At 37.9% G+C, this 23,766-nt stretch overlaps 1 non-coding gene and 1 pseudogene across 1 annotated transcript; one reads left to right on the top strand and one right to left on the bottom strand.

Moving 5' to 3' along the window:
* The window catches only part of LOC143386689 (transport and Golgi organization protein 1 homolog), a 40,023-nt pseudogene extending 16,583 nt beyond the window's left edge, over window positions 1-23,440 (bottom strand).
* On the top strand, window positions 5,300-5,406 carry LOC143386692 (U6 spliceosomal RNA). Its single transcript, XR_013089689.1, has one exon. It is a non-coding gene; the product is annotated as a U6 spliceosomal RNA (small nuclear RNA).
* Window positions 23,441-23,766: the final 326 nt, after the last annotated feature.

Below are 23,766 nucleotides of genomic sequence, written 5' to 3'. Positions count from 1 at the left end.
TAAAACTTATCATCTCCCTATCCACAATTTGTTCCTCCTCTTTATCTCCTATCTCAGAGTTGGAACCAGCATCATCTACTCAGTTATCCATGCTAGCAACCTAGGAATAGTAAAATTTTCAGGAGGTAAAAAAAAAGTAATAGACATTAAAAGTCACTGTATCTACTTCTAACATACATAAAACACACATCAAACACCAATACAATACAAGTTTAAGAAACCTAAAAATTTACCTTGATATACTCTATCTTTTACCTAGAAGAGAGAAAAAAAGATTAAATTTGATGTCAAACATCTGCTCAATAGAAACAGCATTCCTAAAACAACAGTCAGAATCATAACCAAGTGAGAATTTAATAACATTCTGGTTCAGAATAATAAATTTATAGGATTAAAAATAAGTAAAGGTTAACAAGCATTTTAAATTTAATTGGTAGTTATATTTCATAAATAGGCTCTGACATAAACACACTAAGATATGTACCTTATTTCACAGTAAAGATGTGTGTGTGTATGTGTGTGTGTGTGTGTGTACTCAAAATCATTTACTTGAGAATTCTAAATTACCAGGATAAAGTCTAGAAACAATCAAAAGGAATCTGAGGAAATGATATTAAGGCATAATCTTTGTACTAAGATATGCCTCTTTCACTCACCAGAAAACATCTTAGAACTCCAATTTAAATTTGCCTATTGGCTGAATTTAGAAACTAATAGGCTACATCATCTTATTTCTACAAACCACTAAATATATAGCAAGAAATCTGAAAGGGAAGACTGCTAGAAGAAAATGCACAAGCAACAAGAGAAATGACAATTAACATATTCTGGAAAGGACAAAAACAATCATTTCCTAAAGACAGCAATAAACTGCCTCATAATAAAACCTAAGCAGAATTTTTTTAAAAAACATCACTAAATTTCTTTGTAACTTAGCATATACTTGTCCTTTCAAATGTTATAAATGGTGATGGAATACTCAGATGTGTCCATGGATCATCCATGGGATCTTCGTAATAGGAAATTGCATTCAGAAAACTCCAACACAGAAAGAAATGGCATTTCTTTAATGTCATAGCCTTGCTAACCTTTTACTCAAAATGACAACAGAAGAAAATGGGAAGTAGCATAAAAGCAGTCATCTAAGGAAGAGACTAAAGCTCCAAAGTCAAATGCTGAAACTGAGGAGCAACAGCTAGGAACCAGATCCCACATAACCTAGTGAAAAGAGAAACAGGTATTGTTTCTTTCTTGAAATGAAAGAAACAAGAGAGAAATATAAAGTGTTTTCATGTTTTTCCCTTCTCTTTATCCTTCTATTTCCTTTTTCCTTTTAGCTGAGAAAAAGTTCAATGAGACTGAACTGTGAAAATTCCTCACAGGAATTCAGGCAAATGATTCTTCTATTTAAGAAGGGAATGCTTTTTAAGAGATTTTACACTCAATTGTACAAGGAGAGGAAACTTTTAAGAAATCAGAAAAAGAACACTCAGATTTGAAAAGATTTGTATCCAATGCTTTTGGCCTCTTTAACTGTTAGGCTTTTCATATGCAAAGTCCATTTACCTAAAATAATTTTCTTCCAATTATGTTAAATAACTATGAAACAGAATGACCTACAGTACAAACATATGTATGTATAAGCTTATATATATACGCTTATACATATATGTACACACATACACAGAGATAGACTAATTCTGCTCAGAAAAAAAAGACTTAATGAACAAAACATTTAATGGATTTTTGGACAACACATAATCTATACTTCCAAATAAAAAGGTATTTTCTGAACATATGATCAAATCATAAAATCTGGGAAAAATATATATAAAAGACTGGAAAAATTATCTTATCTCCTTTTTCTCATATTACTGTATTTCTTTGTAGCATTTCCCCCTGTTTATATGTGTTTATATTAACATACAGTTCATCAACATTTAAATCTTAGTTTCTTCTTTTTTTTCCACTTCACATTTAATTGTGAGCATTTTCTGTACCTCAAAGCTTTGAAATAGATAAATCTGCCTACTATTCCATTAAGCGAACATACAATATCCCCTAAATGAATTATGTTGTGCTAAGTCTTCAATCTAATACACTGTTCCACTGAAAAACATTACCAAAATCTTCAAAGCATAGTTATTTCTTTAATACAGATTACTAGACATATATGCTACATAAAAGGATATTTATCTAACCTATCCCATCTTTTATCCCACTTTTAAGACTTCTGATACGTATGAAACTACTGGTCAGGATGGCTGTAAGAATTACCAGTTCTACCAACTGCACCCACACTAAATTATTTTATAAGGTTAGTTTGACTTAAACCACTAATTTGTGTTTTAGCAACTGAAAAGGAAAAAAAGTGGGGGGGCAGTGACTATATAAAATAATCCTTGTGCTTATGTGCTAAGGTATAAGTAAGTTAATTTACTCACAACAAGAACAGTTCTCCAAAAGAAAATGACAAAGGATACCAATCCAAAGAAAACAGTGAAAACTACAGGCTCCCATGGTAGTCCATAAAAATCAGGCCCAGGTTGATACTCATCAGGCAATGTAGTAAACAGCTGAAACAGACAAATTAGAAGAAATGGGAAACCTTAAATTTATAACAAAACAGTAACAAAGAATCATGGCAATTCTAAACTAACCTCCTCATCAGAAATCCACCTCCTCAATATTTTCCAATAGTTTCTTCAAGAGAAAGGATACTGACAGTCTCATATTTTTTGTTCACTTGCAGTGTTTTCAAGTATAATGAATCTAAATACTTTTTTAAAAAATTTATTTATGTATCTTTAGTTTCAGGTGGACACATTATTTTGTTTTTATATGGTGCTAAGGATCGAACCCCTAACCATCTAACCATCTAACCCTAACCATCTAACCCTAACCCTAACCCTGTGCCTCATGCATGCTAGGCAAGCGCTCTACCACTGAACCACAACTCCAGCCTGAATCTAAATACTTTAAATTGAGCATACTTTAAATTTTCCAGTTTGTAACAGGCCCTATATCATCACATTGTCTAACACCTGGCTAGAATCCCTCTGGATCATTCTTTTCTCTTAGATAACCTGGTTTTTATAATTTAAAAAATTCATTTAAGACAAAAACTTAAATATATGAAAGAACTAATTAATTTTATGGCAACAAATAAAAACAATGAAACAATAAAAAGATTTCAAGCCCCTTTGGGTATCATTTGATAAGCTAGAAGAATACCTTACTATTCTGAAAAGTGTTTAAATAAAGAAAAGGAATCAAATATTTATCTCCTGCCTTAACTATACAAACCAAATATCTGTGTAAAGAATAATCAATCATAGCCAGGTGCCGTGGCACACACTTGTAATCCCAGTAGCTAGGGAGGCTGAGGAGGGAGGATAGCAAGTTCAAAGTCAGCCTCAGCAAAAGGGAATTGCTAAGCAACTCAGTGAAACACTGTATATAAATAAAATACAAAATAGGGCTGGGGATATGGCTCACTAGCCAAATGCCCCTGAGTTTAATTCCCAATACCCCCCCCCCAGAAAAAAAAGAATAATCAAATTTTTATTTGTGTAGGCATCCCATCCTTTAAATGAAGAAAGAAAAATCCAGCAACTCAGACCATTGCTATTTTGCAACCTATAATATATTAGCAAATCTCACCAACATCACTGTTGACTAGTAGTCAACATCAAAGGAGAGGATATGCATATGTCAATGCAATATTTCCTATTAAGTTTTCATAAGAAAAAGAATTGAACCTAAACCTGACTATGAATTTCCAAGAAATATAAAGCAACAGAGAGAAGCTGAGGTTGTTAGCTCAGCACTTGCCTAGAATGCATGGAGCCCGAGGTTCAATCCCAGCACCACCAAAAAAAAAAAAAAAAAAAGGAATAGAGAAAACAGGTTAAATTGTTGTACCAGGGGGATGTCATTTATTCACCAAAACTACAATATATCCTAGAAGTCCCACAAACATATTTTTTTTCAATTATTGCAAAAAGTTACAACAAAAGGAGAAATCAATTAACTTATATGAGACTTGTTCTCCCACTGAAAGCAACCAGAAAGTTGGAATATATATATTTTTGGTACCAGGGATTGAACTCAGGAGCACTTGATCACTGAGCCACATCCCCAGTCTCAGCCCCATTTTGTATTTTATTTAGAGACAGGGTCTCACTGAGTTACTTAGAACCTCACTTTTGCTAAGGCTGGCTTTGAACTCATGATTCTCTCTCAGCTTCCCGAGCCACTAGGATATTAAGGCATGTGCCACCATGCACAGTCAAAATATATTTTTAAAGAGCTATTTTTCAGATAGAAAGCCACAAGGGACATGCAACTGTCACCCCTAAGAGAAGGAGAACAAATAGGTGAGCATTCTACCTTGAGGCACCCTCTAGACCTCAGTTTGGGAAGGGGAACCCAAATGGGGCCTAACAGTCTCACTGAGGAGAAAGAGACCAGAGTTCCAGGAGATTAAGCAGCCAAAAACATGTAGAGAAAACTACCAGAAAGATGGGAGCCACAAAGAAAAAGAGTTCCAGAAATCTGCATGGAGGTGGTCTTCAGTTTGGGGCTACATTCTAAGCAGTACCTGCGAGGGCCAAGAACAACTATAAGCTAACCAATCCCACAGTTGGCACTGAGCTGGGAGAAGTCTGGATTCCAGCTAACCAGAGAGAGTTGACATACAAAAACAGTATGGTCAACAAGCTCATGAAGAAGTATTTGATCCAGGCATGATAGCACATGTCTGTAATCCCAGCAGCTCAGAAGGTTGAGGTAGGAGGATCCCAAGTTTGAGGCTGGCAAGTTAGTTTGAGCCTAAGCAAGTTAGTAAGACCCTATCTCAAAAAAAAAAGTTCACTCAATATCATTAGTTATCAGGAAATAAACTCACAAAGACATACCCACTAGAATGGCCCAAGTGATAGTGAAGATGAAGTCAAGTGGAAGTCTCCTAAATTGCTGGTGGAAGTATAAAATGATTGTGGTCATTTATTAGCATGGCTTGACAGTATTACATAAGATAAAAACATACATTAAACATAGGAGGCAATTGCACTCCTAGATATGAGTCAACTTATAGGGGCATATATATGAAATAGTACTGTAGGAAAAATGAATCTATAGTTTAAAAAAAAAAGTTATCAGTGGTTGCCTGGAACAGGTGGTGAAGGAACTCACTGGGAAGGATCCCAAGGAAACCCCTTTTCTAGTGAAAAAACTGTTCTATATCTTGATTATGGTAGTTTTTACATGGGTATCTACATTTGTTAAAACTCAGAGTGTGATTGCTTTGGCAGCACATATACTAAAATTGGGACAATACAGAAAAAATTAGCATGGTCCCTGAGCAAGGATGACACCCACATTTGTGAAGCATTCCTTAGTTTTGTGGAAACAACCCTTCAACAGATGAATGGATAAAGAAACTGTGGTACATATACAAAATGAAATGTTACTTATAGCATTAAAAGAGAAAAAAATTATGGCATCTGCGGGTGAATGGGAATATCAGGCTAAGGGAAGTAAGCCAATCCCAAAAACCAAAAGCTGTATGTTCTCTCTGAAAGTGGATGCTGAACCATAATGTGGGTGAGGTGGGTGGCAAGGGGCATGGAAAGAATGGAGGAACTGTGATTGGGCAAAGGGGAGGTAGGACAGGCGAGAGGGCATAGGGATAGGAAAGATGGTGGAATGAGATGAACCTCATTACCCGAGGTACATGTAAGACTACTACACGTGTTGTGTACAACTAGGAAAAGTTTTGTTCCATTTATGTAAAATGAATCAAAATGCATTCTGCTATCATGTATAACCAATTAGAACAAATTAAAAAAAAACTCACTGATATTGGCTATCAAGGAATTACTGTTAAGTTGGGTGATGGCCCATGGGTTCATTATACTATTCTCTATGCTTTTCTTTAAAGCTTTTCTAATTAAATTTATTTTTTACTTAGTACATAGAAATAAACATAATTATTGAAATAGGTAACATGACATTTTGATGCATGTATACACTATGTAACGTTTAAATCAGGTTAAATATATCTACCTCCTCAAACATCATTTATGGTAAAACTTTCACAATCTTTTCTTCTAGTATTCTGAAATGTATAGTATGTTATGATTACCTATAGTCCCCTACTATTCTCTCTGCTCTTATTTGAAAGTTTCCATGATAAAAATACTAAAAATAATTTTTAAATTAAGATATAATTTCAAATATTTAAAGGATTTCTATGTAGAAAAGAATTCAATTTTATAGAGGAAATCATGTGGAGGAAAATTTGGAGTCAATACAAGGATGAACTAGACAACAGAAGAACATATAGCCTTGTAAGAGAGTGACTCCTGCTAGGAAATACTGGTGTACAGGCCTCATAACTACTCGTCAGGGCCACAGTAAAGAAAATTACAGCAATGAGTGAGAAACTAGACTAACAGCCTTCCAAGGTTTCTTCTAACACTAAGATTCTACTAAGATTCCATTGATCAATGAATCTGATTGGTGCACATCTCCCAAACACATCAGAGCCTATTACTCTCCAGTCCTATCAGATATCATACTACTTGTTTAAGATTTTACATTCACTTGTTCATAATTTTTGCATATATTTGTTAAGTCCTTTTCTTAAGGCTTTCAAAAATCACAATCATGCCTTATACCTGTTAGACTCTTTTAGTCCTCACACAATGTCCTGTACATACTGGGCCATCAAAATGCCTTTTTGAAGGCTCCTTTCAAATCAGTCTCATAACATTGTGCCTCTTCTTTGCCACTCACGTCAATGTCTTACCTATCACCGCAAAGTCACTGACCATACCTGCACCACATTCATGTACCCCGACCTAGACCTAGAGAAGGGCTCTGTGCATACCTAAAAATATGAATAAAGAAATCCTTCCCATATCATGAGGCTGTAAACTTTCCAAGTGATGTTGATTCATTCTGATAATCAAATTATGACTGTGGAAGACTGGGCTTTAATCACTGGAAATATCATTATTCTAACTGCCTGGCTTGTACATACTCCTTACCCAGGTGGCTGCCACCACCATGAACAAACATGGAGCCAACTGAAAACTGATTCATTTCTCCCCATCACATCTTTTCCACCCTGGTGGTCTCTCCTCCCCAGGTATTCATTGTCTTTATACCACCTCTGACTGCCTACATGAGAATTAGGGGGTGCGTGGGGGTAAAACCCTACAAAATGCCAGACATCTCACCAGACACTTTACCTTGTCAAATCATTTAATTCTTATGATTGGAGTAAGCATTATCTACATTTTTCAGATGGGGAATCTGATATTCAAAAGTTTAGTTATTTGCCCAAACTTCTAAATGATAACCTTGGGATTTGAAACCAGATCTACCTGGCTTCAAAATCTATACATTTTACAAGGAAAACAACAACATCACTTTTCTTAAACAAGTCTTGAAATAATACAACTTACAGGAAACAACTTCAGTTGAGAAGGATTACTGTCACAAAGGCCCTAGGACCATCTTATCCTCCAAGCTCTAAAAGCTTTCTCATTCCTATAATTAAACTCTAAAAGTTCAACATCAACAAATACTATGACGGGGAGGTAAGTCCTAAAATGCTTAGATAAGCTTCTAGACAGATTAAATTTCTTGTTTGGATCATGATTTTCTTTAGAAAGGTCAGCCTTAAGTGACTCTTTCTAAGAAACAGATCTAACCTAATTCCTTTCATTCTTAAAACTTTCTAAGGATCCCCACTATTAATGGTCTAATGCTACTTTGGCCCATGACTTCCTTTAAGATTTGCTGGCCTCTCCAACAGACCATCCCCCTCCAACTTCACACGTTATACAACACCAACTATTTACATTCTCCTGGCCTCCCCAAATATCCTTTTCTTCATGTTTCCATTTCTCTGAACACATTTCTTCTGACTGCCAGCTTCCCCCACCATCCTCCACCCCAGCCTGTCTAATCAACAACAAACCACATGTCACACTCCTGTTTGACCTTTGCCTGTGCTTCAAACACATCTCAACTACTTTCTGACCTTATTGATCACCCTTCCAACCATAATAAATGCATTTATGGACAATAATGTTCTACCATCAAATAAATACCTCTCTTTCTGCCATTATCTTACTGTGTTTCAAGTGAATGCTATTATCTCCCTGCCAGAATGAAAGGTTCTGAGGGGAAGAACCAAGTTTTTACAGGTGTACAAATGTCCAGCCTTGGTAGACAGCAAATCTTCCTCATATGCTAAACTAAGTAGCCATTAAGCCACACCCCTATGGCTTTTGTTTTAGGAGCTATCTACTCAAAGGGTCAGGAGTCATTTTCATAAAGACATTTTAAGTTCTTCACTTCATGACCAGAAGCCACTTAAAAACTAATAAATAATCAACATTCTAGTTGAAGAAACTATGTCAAACTTACCATCTTAGTGAAATAAAGCAAGTATGAATATAACAAGGAAAGCACGTTGTCCAAAAGGGTGGCATCTGCTGGCTCTTCCAACTTTATGTCCTTTAGTTGTTTTTCTGTATCAGCATCATCAACAGGAGTACCTTCTGTTATAAGTAGCTCTAAAATTGAAAGGGGAAATGGCTATTTTATTTTATGCTATAGAATAAGAATTGTCTCTCTTCAGTTTCAATATTCATCAGTGTTTCACTAAATATATGAATCACAGTGCCTGGAATATGTGGCTCTCCTAAAGACAATTAACACAGAGAAGAAAACTTCAAAATCCTAATTAGAGCTGTCAGACCCTTCAATTATAAAATGAACAATCTCCAGTCTACTCTCCACTACTTCCATGGCCATACAACTGCTATCAGAACAATATTTACTAAAGGAAAATTTTTAAAACCAGAGATATATAGACAGGGTGACATTCAACAAACATGGATTTAGTGCTGGTGAAACTTTGTGTTAAAAATTTTAGGAAAGCTGAAAGAGAGGGAGTCTTGGTTTGCAGATTTACAGGTGGAATGAGCCAAGGCTTAACACAGCATCTGGCACCTGGCAGAGATACTCAACAACTATTTATTGAGTGGACAGATGACAGCTATTTAAAAAGAAAACAGTAATATCAAGAGAGACTAAAGGATATTGGGTACAGACCTGCATTGAGGCTCTGTGAATGAGGTAGAATTCCAATTAGACCTGAGAGCTTGTAGGGGTGGAATTTCAGTATGAGTTACATGAGCCTGGGGTACGTTTGATTAAACAGCTAGGAGTCCAACGTGCAGTTATTAAGAAGTTGGACCAGTTGGGCTGGGGAAGTGGCTCAAGCGGTAGTGCGCTCGTCTGGCTGTGCAGCCAGGGTTCGATCTTCAGCACCACATAAAAAAAAAAAAAAGATGTTGTGTCCGCAGATAACTAAAAAATAAATATTAAAACACTCTCTCTCTCTTTCTCTCTCTCTCTCTCTCTCTCTCTCTCTCTCTCTCTCTCTCTCTCCCTCCCTCTCTCTAAAAAAAGGAAGTTGGACCAGTTGCCTCTAAGGTCTTTCTCAACCCTGAGATTCCATTCACTACTATTTTTTTTAAGCTTTTGCCTAATTTTTAAATTTTTTTTTTTTTTAGTTTTTGATGGACCTTTATTTTATTTATTTGTATGCAGTGCTGAGAATCAAACCCAGTGCCTCACATGTTAGACAAGCACTCTGCCACTGAGCTACAACCCCAGGCCCTCCAATCACTATTGGTCTATGAATTTGACTGCTGGTGAAGTCTGCCCATTGGCTCAGCATCTCAGCACTTGAGACACATTAAATGACATTTGGGAAGATTTTACATATAAAGGTGATTGACATCATTTTGTGGTGGAACCTAAAAGGCCAGGGAAATAATTCATGCTTAATTTTGTAAGCCAAGTTTTCCCTAATCTTGAAAGTTTTGGAGCATGAAAATAACAAATCTTAATGGTGCGTGATTCATTTTCAGAACCTTATGGAGTTAAAAACAGTTCAGAAGTCAGTAGTGTTCATATATGAATGAAATGTCTTCTGGAAAATGGAAGAACTGATATGTTATTCCTTCTCAAATTAACTGAATACCCCCTGCCATGAGTTCTCCTACACTCTGTGTGTGCAGATGGGGGCGGGGTCAGGATCAGTGCTGCTAAGTCCTGCACTGGTGCAGGATAATGCTATAGCTATGCTTACAGACCAGAACCTTTAAAAACACAAAATACAGTAATTATGGCTTCATAGCACCATACTGGATGGATAAAATAAAACAATTAGTCATAATGTAATTTACTGATAAAATGAGAGTGAGCAACACAAAAGTAGAATGCTATTGATGCCATTATTGGGAATTTTTTTGAAAAATTGTTTCTCATCTCCCACTGGATACTGTGCACTATGATGAAGTATTCATAAGTGTCAGTCTAAAATGGATTGCAGTTCTGTACTGCTTCCTGTAAGTATATAGTATAAAGATCTGGACGATTGACTGCATTTGAAAAAGTTTAATTACCATGTCCAGGAAGCAAGTCAAAACAGGACTTGAGGTATAGTACATTCCATTTAGAAGAAAAGGGAAAAAACACAGAATTTAAGAGACTATGAACAGTGATTCTCAAGCTAACTTGTACCAGGCCAGACTTTCCTGGAAGGCCTGCTAAACACAGATTGTGGGTCCCACCCCCAGAGTTTCTGGTGCTGTTGGTCTGGTTGAAAAATACAGTTTTAGAGCATAAGGCCTTTGAAGAATAATATTTTAGTTGTAAATGGTTTACACAAGCTAGTCATAGCTAAACATTTGCTTTTAGGTGAGTTACAGTCTCTGGCCTATTTTTGATTTCTAGTCATCTTTATTCTTGATTTTCTCTCACTTAAGAGATTTTGTTTTTTGAACTCACATGTACCTATATTACTCTCTGCTCTATTTTGTACCTTTGGCAACAAATATCCTTGAAAGCCTTCATTATGATAATGCCTCTACTTTGTAGAGAAAAATTGGCAAGCTTTACCTGGGTCTACTTTCTCAGTATTTGGGATCTGAGACACTTCTAAGACACCCATGTCCTCAGTCACAGGTTGACTCAAGAGGCTGGGCTCTTCAGGATGGTTCATATTTAAATGATGACTCAGGAGGCGAGGCTCTTCATGAAGATTTCTATTAAGATGATTTGTGTTCTCTTTAGGAAAATCATCTTCATGGGGTGGCTGCATCTCTACAGGGGAGAAGAATGCATTGAGCCAGCTGGATGACACTATCTACCCCCACTTAAGCCCAATGATCAGCACTCCCCCTCAGCACACAGCTCCAGATACCTCAACACTGCCCTCCTTGTCCTGGCATGCGCCCATGAGAACAACTGGGCAAGGATACGGGAGGGTTCATTGTTTTCATCCCATTTAAAGGATGACTGAACTATACAGTCAAAATTATAAAGAAGCCTTTAATCCAAAGTATTTCATAAACAAATACATTTATGATAGAGGCTTCAATAACTTTACTTCCCTTGGCAAACCAACATACACCCACATGAATAAATGTGCAGAAGAGAATTCTGGTCCAGAACAAAAATGTGAAATGTCTATTCTGCTCAGAAATAACAGGAACTCTTTCATCTACAAGTGTGCTGGTCTCACTGAGCCAGTATAGAGAAGGGAATTCCGTAAGTCTAGCTTGCTAATGTGACTTTCAAATATGTTCCAAGTAACCTAGGAGCCAAATGGTGAACCTATCTCCTTCCTGAGCTCAGGACATAGACCAATAGGATACAGAGCAAAGATTATCTCTTCACAGCTTCATATTCTACCCTGAACATTCACTTGTACTTTGCATTCTTATCCAAAATATATCTGCTTTGATTAAATGTACAACTGTTTTCTTCCCCAAATTATCAGGTAAAATTAGCATTCTTGGGATGTAAATTTTCCAATGGCTTTATGTCCTTCTGGAATTCTTATCATATACTCTCAGTTGAAATATTTCATTTTGAAAAACAATGGATAGAGATGATCAAATATGAAACCAGGAAACAGAAAGCTTTTATCAGGATATTGGCTCATTGTCAGTTTGACGAATATTTAATTGAAAGGCTTCTATGTGTCAAGCACTACATTATAAGGCTTGTCATCCTGGTTCCATCCTTGATTAATATGAATGCAAGGACCTTAGAACCCAGAGGAGTAAAACCAGAATAAGTGACCTCTCCCCCAAGAGACTGGAAATAGCATGGTATCCACAAAAGATAAATGCTGGGGAGGGGAATTCAGGCAAGCTATCCATTAAAAGTTATTCTAGGGCTAGGCTTGAGTGACAGAGCACTTGCCTAGTGCAGGTGAGGCACTGGGTTCGATCCTCAGCACCACATAAAAAGAGATTAAATTCTAAAATAAAAAAAGTTATGCTAGTAACTCCACACCCACATGATCTAGTACAGATATTTTATGATTAAGAAATTATGTTTAATAAAGCCCTTTTATAATTTTAACATAAAATCTGTACTGTTAACAGGTCTACTTTTGTGCATTAGTTTCTCATTTATATCTTTCTCTTTAACTTTTTATAAAATTTCTCTTTGAACATGCTAACCAATCCCAACTGTCCTAAAGGAGAAAAGAATAAGCAATGTCCTTTCATGCTCTAGCCCAAAAGAATAAATAAAGGAATATATGGGGCTCCTGAGTCAGCCTTCTTTCTCCTGTAGGCACATGGAAACTGAACAGAACTTTACAATAATACACAAAAACACCTGGATGGAACAACTCCTTTTCTCCAGCTCAAGCCGCAAGCAGGTATTTACCTTCAGCTTTAGTCCAGATTTCCTGTAGAGGAGGCACTGTTATCAATGGAGCAGTCTCCTCCACTGTGGAGTGCTTGTACCTCACAAAATAGATCAAGTATTGGATATCATCAAGCACTGCAGCCTCTTCAAATATGTTACTTTCCTTTATTCCTATGTCTCTAATATCATTCACACGATTATCAAGCATTTGCTCTGCTACGCTCAAAATGTGTGACTCAGAGGCACGGAAGACCTTATCTAGAACTTTTTCCACGTTATAGGGCAGGCTCTCCTGCTGTGCCGACTTCAGCTTTAATGACATTTCCTGCAACATTTCTTCCAGTTCTTGGACATCAAAGTACTTCAGGAAGCGTTGCAAGGACTTTTGTTCTGTAAAGAAGCTGCGGATTATGGGCAAGTCTTCCTCCTGATCGCTAAGCTCTGGCTTTAGGGCTATATGTGGACTCTGTGGGAGTATATCATCTTCAAGATCTGCATAAGCAGGACCCTGGCTTTCTGCATCCGTGATATGCCCTATGTCCTCAAGGTCCTCTTTTGAGATTTCTTTTCCAGTAGCCTTTTCTGTAGACCCTGAAGTGTTCAGATGTTCCTTAGGGTTGTCTTTTTCAAGATCATCAGAATTTTTATCCTGAAATACTTCACTTATCCCTGAAGTCTGAGTGTTTTCCTCATCACTTCCGTCAAAGAGTCCCTGGGCTTCCTCATCTGCCAGAGGACTTTCCTCCTTTCCCATTTCCATATCACCTCGTTCCTTGTCCATCATGTCTACCCTTTTGGCTGTGGTTTCACTTTTCTTAAAAATCTCCCAAATTATACTCATTTCTTGTTTGTTTTCTTTGGTTTCTAGATCAGGATTGATAGTCTCTAAAACTGCTTTCTCAAGAACGTGCTGGTTAACATTCTAAATCCCAGAATGTTTTTCTTTTGACTGTTTTGCACTTACAGCATTTTCATCCTCCAGTAGCTCTTCAGGGGGATAATAATCCTCCTCTACTGATGCTGGCCTTTCGGTATGGAGACCTGGTACTTCTACCTCGTCAGTTTGCTCTGTTTTTTTAATTTCCTGTGTCCCCTGTGTTGCCTTATGCTGAATCAATTCTTCAGCCAAGGACTGCTCTTTACCCTTGTCCTTGGAAAGCCCTATCTTCTCATTTACATGACTAACTGTAACAATCACATCTCTTTCTTGTTGCCAAGAAAAATTTTTTCTGGGACTGTGGACCTCTTCTTCCGGTTCTCTTAACAAACCAATTCCATCTGGAGAGGAGAATCCAGATTGATTTTCAGTTTTCAGAACTAGTCCCTCTTTAATTTCCTGAGGTTGATGCTCCACTGAGTCTATGTGCAGGGTTGGTGTATTTACTGAACCTGGCTCCTCCATTCCATCTTTGGATGTATCATTTTGATTATCTCCCAGGAATGTTGCAATGCCCAAGGATTCTGGTGGTTTACTCTGTTCTTGGGTCATCAGACTCCCTACAGCTTTATGTAGAGATTTATTCTCTAAGCTATCTTCCAAAATCTTCTCTCCAGGTGAAGAGAGTTCTTCATTCACTTCTTTTGAGTCTTTTGAGATATGGATAACTGCTTCTTTTAGGTCATTCTCTTTGTTTTCAAAGGCTGATTTTAATGTGTCCTTGCCCTTTTCAACAGCTGGCAATGAGCTGAGCTTATTGCTTTGGGGAGAAGTATATGCAATTATCCCTTCTATCTTCTCATCCTCTGATTCTGAAACATCTTGCATCAGGTGCTTCTTAGGCTCCTGAACATCTGTCTCTTTTCCTTTAATATGAAGTTCGATGTCCACTTTTGGCTCTTCATCATTATCTGTCTTAGAGGTTTCCACAAAAAGACCATATTCTGCACTTTCAGGATAAATATAATCTGTTGCTGCTTGTGGTTTCTTCTGTTTTCTAGCTTCCTCATCTTCTTTTTCTTCTTCTGAATAAGAATTCCCCAAATCCATCATATCTGTTTTCTCGTCACCACCTGTGCCAATAAATAAAGTATCCTCCAAGGTTGTCAGTATATTTTTGTCATCATCCTTGATGCCTGGGGGCAGAGTTACCTCAACCTTATCTTCTTCATTTGAATTCTGCTCTTCACCTATTGAATATTTCTCCACTCCAAACTCTACTGGGAATTTCATGCCTTCTTCACTTATAAAGGTTAGTAATGGGAGCTCCCCAAAGCTTTCCTCATTCTCCTCTTCTTCCTTATCAAATGCATAATAATCAGCATCCAATTCCTCATCATCAAAATCTTCGTCTAATGAAGTCACCAGTCTGGTCGTCTCATAATCAGACACAAGTGCATCAGCAGTATAACCAAATTTGGTTTTCAAGTCTAATGTCATTTCTTTTTTCAAAAGTGTATAAGCATTAGTCTTCTGTTCATTTGAGACCTGAGAACTGTTGCTGGTTTTGTTGTTTTCACTTTCTGGCACTTTCAATTCATCTTGTAGTATTTCTTCAAAGGGTTCAAATGAAGTTTGTTCACCTTGAGCATTATCTGTTTGACTATCTGCATGAGGATGGTTCTTCTGAGCCAGAAATTGTTCCTCAAGATCCATAGTGTTTTCTGAGAATGCACTTTCAATTTGCTCTGAGTTTGCTACTACTGGTTTAGGTTCAGGTTCAACATCCTGGGAGACTTCAGGAAATTGTTCCACTTTTTCTATAGCTTTCTCAGAATCTTCATTTGCAGAATCATACAATTCCAAAAATCCTAGAAGTTCTTCTACACTATAATTATCAAAATCATCTCTTCCACCATCAAAACAGACAAAATCTGTCTCCTGTAAGGAAAAGGAAAACATTAGTGTGTCAATAACAAAGTGTCACAAAAGCAAACTCATCCATGCTCCCAAATTCAGGATTGGTTCTAAAGAATCTTTGGGGTCAACCAGATTACCCTCCTCCAACCCCCATTGGCTAACTCCTTCTATGGCTGAGTAAATCTGTCTTTTTCTAGACTACAGTGTTAGAAAGTCTATTCTTTCTTTTTTTTTTAACATGGGTCATATTCTTTAAAAAGCATAATGAGTAAAAATGGTGACAATTTGGTCTCCAACAGCCTGACTCTTGGGTCTCTCTCAATTTGCTCTGAGCATAAGTAGGGAAAGGCAAGGTATCACTTGTAGGATCCTCAAGCTCTAAAATCTACACCTATGTTTCAGGAATTTAATTCTTAATCATTTGCTCAGGAGAAGCTGGAAGATCCTGCAGCATTGAGAAAGATGAATCAGTTTTAAAGTATCTTACTGAGATACAAGTACATTTGATGGAATAAAGAATGATATTAAGGAGGCTCCTCACATTATTATTACCACAAGAACAAACTGAAAACAAGATTCAACAAGTTATACACCTTCCTCTTCATCAGGGTTTCACAGTCACTAAGACCTCTCTCAGGACTATCTATATATTTATTTAGTCTTCCTTCTTGCCACTAGTAAGCAAATTGACATATAAAAGGAGCCATAGTATGAATGGAAATTTTTTTAAAAATTTCCATCTCCTAATTAAATCTTCATAATATTCTGTGGGGGTTCTGGGGGTGGGGGAGGCAGTTCAATGTAGTAGGGATGAGTGATTTCCTCTCCCCATCACATGCATTTCTAAGCCATGAGGGATGCATGTAATGGGAAACATAATGAAAAGGCAGAGTTCAAAACAAATGAGTTCTCTGTAATCAGTGAACTGCTGTCACAGCTTAAATCCCAAGAACTAACTCTCTTTACCAACAATGAAGTCCAACAAGCAACAGAAGTGATTTTATGGCCCCTGAGATTATGAAGAAATTTTAGGAACAGCAACAACAAACAGGATGACTTTATCCATTCACCCCATCTAATCTAAGAACTATCCTAGCCTAGCAGCTTGCATATTCTACAGCCACTACAAAGAGCTGCCCAAAGATGTTTCAATGTTGGTGGGCATCAATTACTACACAATTTAAAACTCTAGAAAATAATCAGCTGAAGTGAGAATTCTAGAACACGAAATCCTTTCAGTCACAAAATCAATTTAAGTCAGAGCACAATACAGGAATGCTGTATAAAGGAAGCAGTTGGGGCCTTAAAAGATCTGAGACTGAACATCACCTGAAACACTCAGGTCCCCTTTTCCAAATCTATAACATGACTACGATCCCATATATGACTAAGAATAAGAAAACCTTTGTAAGTACGTATTTCTAGCCTAGTATAAAAGTTAGAGTTAATTAATTTAACCTAAATATACTTAAAATGTCTAATAACTATCCAATGAGTAGTTTTCAATTTGGAATACCTTCTTTTGCCTGTAAAATGAAATTATTTACCTCTTAAATTTAATAGCCAAGTACAAATATATTACATTATTTATTTTTCACATATAAAACAGAAGAGAAAAGCCCTATAGTTGAGTAAACAGCCTTCTATAAGAATATCTGTTTCAATATATTAGAAAACTCTCAGATTATAATATAATCACCCTTGAATGCCTTTCAAACTTTTTTTTATAGGTAGTCTGATTTCAAATGAAAATCTGATACACAAATGTTATAAACACATTATAAAACTTTCAGAAGCAGTTAACTGAATATAATGGGTGGATTTATAAGCCAGTTTACAATTGAGAACAAAAAAGAAATCCATAACTTACATCTGTTGAAATTTGTAGCTCTTCTTTAGTATATTCACGAACTACTTTGATGAAATCTTTCGGAAAATAACCAAAAATATGGCCAACCTATAGTGCAAAGGAGACAAATATAAAATAAATTCTGTACAAGGAATATAAATAAGAGATTCTCAGAAGTGGCAGGAAATATACACATAATAGATAGGTATATGGTATAACCAAGAAAGAAAGTTGCTATAACAATTACACTGAGATTATTATTCCAAATACAGAACTGTTAAAACAGCATTTCCAACCACTGAAGTTTTCTTTTTTACATTTAGCTTAATTCTCAACACAGAGCATATAAAGTTAAGACTTCTGAAGTAAATAAAAGATTTGCATAGGAGATTATTGTATATTATATGGTTAAAACTATATAAATCAAAGCTGGTTATAAATGCAATTCCAAATAACCTCTAGCAAGAATTTACCTGTACATTTTGTAGCATTGCTCATAAACCAATATTTATGTCTTTCTTAACCAATACATAACAGTCACGAGAATTAATAAGTAAAAACAATACAAAATCTCTAAAATGTATTACCACTATAGCAAATGTATTGATAGTATATGCTTTCCTAGCTTTTTCCAAATCTACTTTTACAAGTACTTGGGGAGAAAATAAAATTACAATATAATGCATACTAAACCACATATCAAGCTTCAGTTTCACCCAAAATAAATCCTCTGCAGAAAAGAACCCCATTTATTTTCAGCACCAACAGCTAAATTATATGAAGTTACATAAAGTGTACAAAAGGTACATAAAGTTCCCCTTGAGAAAGACACTCTTATTACTAACTACTGACTAAAAGGAACAGAAGATTCTTGCCAATAATTAAAGGAAACTGATAGGCAAATCAAACGCCCAAAAAAGAAAATTAAAAAAAGGCATCTTATCACTAACTCTAAAATATCCCCATTCATGAATGTTCTTGTTATATCTAGAAACCATCTGAGAGCCAGTATTAGTGGTAGAATACTGCCATGAAGATTAGATAAGACGGAGCAATTAAAAGCTTCATCACTGGCAGATAAAGCCTGAGACTCTAGAAAATCAACAACATTGCAGAATGAAAACTAAAAACTCAAAAGGAGAATCATTTTGAAAACTAAAGAGTTTTTAATTTCCTAAGTATAACATTCATGACATGAGAGGCGAGTCTGAGGGGAAATACACTTTTCCCTTCTGATGAAAATTCTATTAAGGTTAAATTTGGAAAAGGAAAAAAAAACAGAGATGTATGGAGAAAGGAAACACATTTATCTCTTCTTAATCTGTGTCAATTGAGACCATAGATTATATAAAGCTCCATAATTACACACTGGGTGGTATCCCATTTCTTGTGATATGAAAAAAATGATGCAGAATCATGGAGGCTCATGACTGGAAATAATTTTTATACCTAATTTTGCTTCCATACATCATCCCTGCTGAGGTGCTGCTGATTTGATTTGTGGGTGGGGAGCAAAGAACTGCCAGAAGAGAACAAATTCTGCATAAGCTACTATCAGAACAAATGTACTTAAGTGCCACTGCCCTGAAAGGAAATATTCAAAAGGAAGATGGATTAGACAGGGGTCCTTTCCTAACTGAGTTTTTCACTTTATAGGGAGCTAAGATAAAACACAACCTGACTGAAGGCAAAGAAGACAAATGAATGCCACAGGAGCAATGCAAACAAAGTGCCACCCAAACACTCATCAGTCGGCAAAGATCCTTTCTGGTCAGGTGCTGAAAGCAGGGCTCCTCAGGAAGACAGGATGAGTGCTGCCACCCAGAATGGCAAGAGTCCTAGGGATGAACATAGTTAACAGGCTACAATGTGACAGGAGAAAATGTAAATCAAGCCCATTTATCCAAAAGTTCAAAGAAGGGGAGAAAGACGACTACTGTATGAAAAATGCCACTTGGGTACATGGAAAAACAGTTCCAAGTTTAAAGATTACGAATCCTATTTGGTATACTTGAAAGAAACAATAGATGGTTCTTTATATGGAGTACTGCAACTGGGACTCTGTCTAAATATAAAGTTTGTACCTAAAGGAACCAAGTTTCAAGATCATTCCCTAAGAATCAGAAATGGCAACAAAATGAAACTAGTTTTCCCATAGGGATTACTCTTATTTTCTGCTGTGTGGTATTTTATTTAGGGTGAGAACTTTCAGGGATGCAACCCGGAATGTCTCTAAACTGGAACATCCCTACAGTCATCAAAGACCCTTGCTACTATTTTAAGTAAACAATCCACATATCACATTTAAATGAAAAGGACAATACTCATAAGTCTCTCAATGAGGTCACTCCTTGTGAATCTCCCCATTTAAAATATCAAAGCATGATATAAACAATGTCATGTCTTTCATCAGAAGATCCATACAACTGGCTAGAAGTAGAACCCCTGGGGGAACCTTCAGGCATAGATTATAGGAAAAGCAGGAAATGGATGACCCAGAAGTTGCAAAAAAGGAAAAAAAAAAGCACATAATGAACATAATATTCTGCTTTTTTAGAGTAAAAACAGCACAAATGATTAGGTAAAATACACAAAAAATCAACTTTAAGTATGCATGCCTGAGTTACTATCTCAGACTTAATTTACAGGATTCACTCTAATGTCCTTGAATCCTTCCCTTTTGAAGCAGCAAAGCTAAGAATTGTCAGGTTTTCACCATGACAACCTTTATGATGTGTAGAGCCTTCTGGAACTTGATGTGAGGGGTAGCAACCACAACCAGTTCAGTTCTGTTTCAGAAAGTCTACTGACTTTCTATGCTGTGCCAGGCCTAAGGCATGTTAGGAGCACAGGGCCTGGCAGAGAGGTTAGGTTAACTCTACAAAGACCCCAAGAAATCAGTCATTTAAATCTACACTGCTGAAAAACCCATCAAAAGTAAGAATATAACACCTGTCAAACTTTTACTTACACTTATGGCCCAAAGTTCTGGTGATACCTCTGCCAGTTTATAGTAGACATATACAGGGTCACCTTTTTTAAAATTCACAAAACGACAATCTGGGCCTCTGAAATCTTCAAGAGCTTCACCTCGGTACATTAACACTGTATATGAACATTGAAAAAAGAAAAACAAACATTAGAATTTGATTTTTCACAATCCACATTGACCCATCAGGAAATATGAATCCCACTATGAACAAAAACCAAGTTTTTCCAGTACTCTCTGGAATCACTTTTAATTCACCTGCTCAAAGTATCTAAAATTCTTCGAGATTTTATTGCTATAAAATACAATATTCCCTGCAATTAGACAAGGGAAAAGGAAGCTTCTCTATTTTTCTCTGTGCTGAGAAATAAAAAGCAATGTGGCTACCACCAATCATGGCTGGTTTCAGTGAAACTCTTGGTCCTTGCAGGCCTCAATTTTTTTCTGTTTCATAATCATAAAAAGCTTCATTTTGCAAATATGTAAATCCAAGTGTAGACACGGACAGGCTTAAGTATGGCTTCATGCAGAGGTAATAGGGAGGGAAGAGGGAAGAATATCCAGGAACCTCCAAGGGGTTAATTAACCTGAACTAACTGCTAAAAGACATTACCTTTAAGTGGCTGCAAGTGCTACCATGCAGCCATAAACACTGTCAATTTCATTTGCAGCAGAGTTGCTGTCTCTGTGTTCAGGATCTGGGTAAATTACCAGGAAATGTATTTTCTCTGAGCAAATATTGTTGACTATATCCAACATTAAGATTGTTTCAAAACATCCTCATTCATATCAAAAATCAAAAGTGGGTATCCTATCTGACAAGGAACAAGTTTAACCATGAGAAAAGGTCAGGCAATACCTTCATGCTTAAAATGCAGGACTAGAATCACAATTGATCTAGAAACTGGTAGAAGCAACATTTTTCTTTTGGTTGACCAAATACACAGTTTCTGATTTAAGATGAAATGGACAAGAGATGTATGTAAAAAGCACAAAGAAGAAATGGAAATAACACTTTTTCTAAAGGCCAATCAGCAGTAAAATACACAAGAATGTGTGTTTTATAAAAATATACATCTGAGGAACAAACACAGATTTGGAGAGGGTAACTTGTTATTTTGAAGCTAAAATAGGACTATTTTCAAAACTGTCAGCATCCTAATTCATAGATAATTAAGAGGCCAAGTTGAAGGTGAGAGACACTTTAAGGTGGGGAATTCTCATCACAAGTGGAAATGGCAATGTTTCTCTTGTTCCCCCTTAGGTCATAGAGGATTTACAAATCAGTAATATATTAGGTGACAACATAATGCATACTATGGAGCACCTATTTAGTTATTTTTTTTTGGAGCACTTATTTGGAAGGCACACAAGGACACCTGACATACACACCTCACTACTTCCTACAACACAACACAGACCCACCTGTTGTGTTAGGTCACATCTGTTTGGACACAGGCCATTTCTCAAGTTATGTTACCCCACTGAACCTTACCAACACCATGTCTTAGTACTGAGGAAGCATCAGTGATGAGATTGTCCAGGTAGCCCACATAGGATAGCGCTTGACAGCAAAGAATAGCAAACATTCTACCATGTTGGAAGCCTGATTTTGTTCACCCAAAACTGAAAGGAAATATCATGGCAGCTGCTTTGCTTTTCTGAGTGTTTATTTACTCCAGCCTTAGGGTTACCTCTAGGAACAGCTTAACATATATTGGAAACATCTTTTTTCTTTATGGGAGTGGAACAAACAATTCAAATTATAAAATTTGTTTTTGGTAACACCAATTTAGGCATAAAGAGCTCAATGGTAAACTTCTTGGCCTTTTCAGCATGAATATTTTAAAATATGCACTGCTTACAATTTATGGACAACATGGTCATCAAGTTACAAGGTTACTAGAAACCAAGCAGGAGGCCAAAAGAAGAATTCTGGGCCAGTAAATATATAGAGGAAAGAGGTTCCAACAACACTAGCAACTGAGTCTAAAACTGAATTGGCTTATAAAAATCTTGGAGTATTTATTATTGTTATTGCAACAAACCTCTTCATCTGAATCTGAATGGCTACATCCTCCCCACCGCCCACCTCCAATCCAGGACTGGGAAGCAATTCTGTCCGCTTCCTGCACACAGAAGAGGCTGCAGTTCCCAGGTGGCCAGTGCAGATCCTTGGCCTCTTTCAAAAGCAAAAGATTACTGGCCCACCTGCTACCCTACCTCAAATATGAAGGGAGGCTTCTATGCACAGAAATGACAGGTTGAAGCAGAGTCGGGGCCGAGACCTCGGAACACATTGCGTGCCTGGACTTGGTGCTCTTCCCAAGCCTAAACTCTAGTCCCTGTTAAAAGGCAAAACCAGCCCAATCCCCAGTGCAGCAAAAAAAACGAAGGGGCCAGTGAGCCTTTCCCAAGAAGCCCCACCATCAACCTGCCACTGGGATTAAGGCCACCTAGCCCTGGAGAGCATCTGCCCTGATACCGCACCGGCCCAGGTCCCTGTGGCGGGGGCAGAAAAGCGCTCTGCTACAGTGTGGGGAGCCCCGGGCGCGTGGCGCGCAACCCCATCACCCACTGAGATCCTAGGCAAATCCTGGAAGGGAATAAACTGAGAGCTGTCCCTGGGGAATCGTGTTTCCCAACCCCCGCCTCAGTCAGTAGAGAAAAATAAAACGCTGGCAACAAGTGGGAGTCCAAACCCCCGCAACCCGAGCGGGCTGGCGGGGGCGCAGGCAGAGCCGGAGTGGGCACACGCAGGGTCCCGAGGCTCTTGTCACTCCTGCACCCCACCCGTCGTCCTTCGACCCCCTAGCCCAGCCCGCGGGGCTGGGGACCGGGAGATCAGAGCCCCATGCAGCCCTGAAGAGCCACCGCGGAGACCCCGGGCCGCCCGCCCGCCTGCGCACTCACTGCTGCATTCGTCGTCTGCACAGAGTTTGTGCTTCCAGAAGCGCTGGCCAGTGCTTGGGTCCGGTTGGCCCAGTACTCGCCAGGTCGGACAAAGCACGAACAGCCAGAAGAGCAGCCCCGGCGCCGCAGCCATGTTGTGGTCACCTCGGGGAGCCGGTGACGCGGTGGAGTAGGCTGCGGGCGGGCATCGGGGCTCAGGGGGCAGGGTGGGTAGCAAGGCGCGGAGGGGCAGCACCCGGGAAGGCTTCAGCCTTTCCCGGTTGACACGTCAGCAGGGATATATGGGGGTCGATGCACTGGCTCTACTGGGGAATGCAGGGAGCCGGAGCTCCCCGTCCTTCTCTAGTGGAGACCTTCTCCTCAACTGAAGACCTTCTCCTCTAGTCGCTGCCGTGGCAACTAGGGCTCTCTTTCTCGTCCAATCACCTGCCTTTGCTTCGGTGCCCTCACAAGCGACCC

Source organism: Callospermophilus lateralis, unplaced genomic scaffold (assembly GCF_048772815.1).
Source record: "Callospermophilus lateralis isolate mCalLat2 unplaced genomic scaffold, mCalLat2.hap1 Scaffold_109, whole genome shotgun sequence".
In the NCBI taxonomy this organism is placed as follows: Eukaryota; Metazoa; Chordata; class Mammalia; order Rodentia; family Sciuridae; genus Callospermophilus; species Callospermophilus lateralis.
Note: the sequence above shows the minus strand (reverse complement) of the source record. Positions and strands in the feature narration are given on the sequence as shown.